Source organism: Myotis davidii, unplaced genomic scaffold (genome assembly GCF_000327345.1).
Source record: "Myotis davidii unplaced genomic scaffold, ASM32734v1 scaffold232, whole genome shotgun sequence".
Classification (NCBI taxonomy): Eukaryota; Metazoa; Chordata; class Mammalia; order Chiroptera; family Vespertilionidae; genus Myotis; species Myotis davidii.
In genome coordinates, this window is record NW_006284617.1 from 125,796 (window position 1) to 127,082 (window position 1,287).

Below are 1,287 nucleotides of genomic sequence, written 5' to 3' on the forward strand. Positions count from 1 at the left end.
GGTTGCTAAGATGCTCACTGACCACTAGGGTTAGATTCTCAATATAGGAGCTACCCCCTGGTGGTCAGTGAGCTCCCAGAGAGGAAGCGCCACTCAGCCAGAAGCTGGGCTCAAGGTTGGTGAGCACAGCAGCAGAGGTGGGAGCCTCTCCCACCTCTGCTACAGTGCTAAGGATGTCCAACAGACATCCCCCGAGGGCTCCTGGACTGCGAGAGGGCACAGGCTGAGCTGAGGGACCCCCCTGAGTGCCCAAATTTCATGCACTGGGCCTCTAATTTAAAATAGGTGGTGAAATAAAGAGTTACTCAGGCAGCCCTGACAAGTTTGGCTCAGTAGATGGGGCATTGGCCTGGGGACTCAGGGGTCCCAGGTTCGATTCCCTTGGTTGAGGGCACATCCCCAGTAGGGAGTGTGCAGGAGGCAGCTGATCGATGTTTCTCTCTCGTCGATGTTTCTGACTCTCTGTCCCTCTCCCTTCCTCTCTGTTAAAAATCAATAAAATATATTTGAAAAAAAAAGTTACTCAGAGAAAAAAAAGGCTAAAGGAGTTTACCACCACCAAGCAGCATTTCAAGAAATGTTAAAGGGACTGGTGTAAAAATGCAAAAAAAAAAAAAAAAAAAAAAAGGAGAAAGGAAAACAGGCATAAAGAATTATAATGGGAATAAATAAGTACATATCAATAATAACATTAAGTTTAAATGGATTAAATGCTCCAATCAAAGGACATATGTTAACTGAATATATAAGAAAATATGACCCATGGCTTCTCTAGCTAGGTCTGAGCCTCGCCAGCCCCTCCTCCAGGAGACTGTTGCAGTCGGCCAGCCGCTGCTCCACTGTAACCATGTGCGACTGAAAGGCGGTGATCAAAAATGCCGATATGTCAGAGGAGATGCAACATGACTCCATGGAATGTGTTACTCAGGCGTTGGAGAAATATAACATAGAAAAGGACATTGCGGTCCATATTAAGAAGGAGTTTGACAAGAAGTACAACCCCACCTGGCACTGCATCATGGGGAAGAACTTCGGTAGTTACGTGACACATGAAACCAAACACTTCATCTACTTCTACCTGGGCCAAATGGCTATTCTTCTGTTCAAATCAGGTTAAAAGCATGGACTGTACTACACACCCAGTGATCCATCCAAAAATAAGGATTGCAGCCTAAATTCCAAATACCAGAGACTGAAATCTTCAGCCTTGCCTAAAAGAACACCTTAATTTTGAACCTTTATTGTGTTGTTTTATACAGGGTATTCGCTGTACTCATTTGTTGTGGT

General features: G+C 44.8%; 1 pseudogene; it reads left to right on the forward strand.

Moving 5' to 3' along the window:
- The first annotated feature begins 770 nt into the window (after nucleotides 1-770).
- On the forward strand, nucleotides 771-1,205 carry LOC102762586 (annotated as a pseudogene).
- Nucleotides 1,206-1,287: the final 82 nt, after the last annotated feature.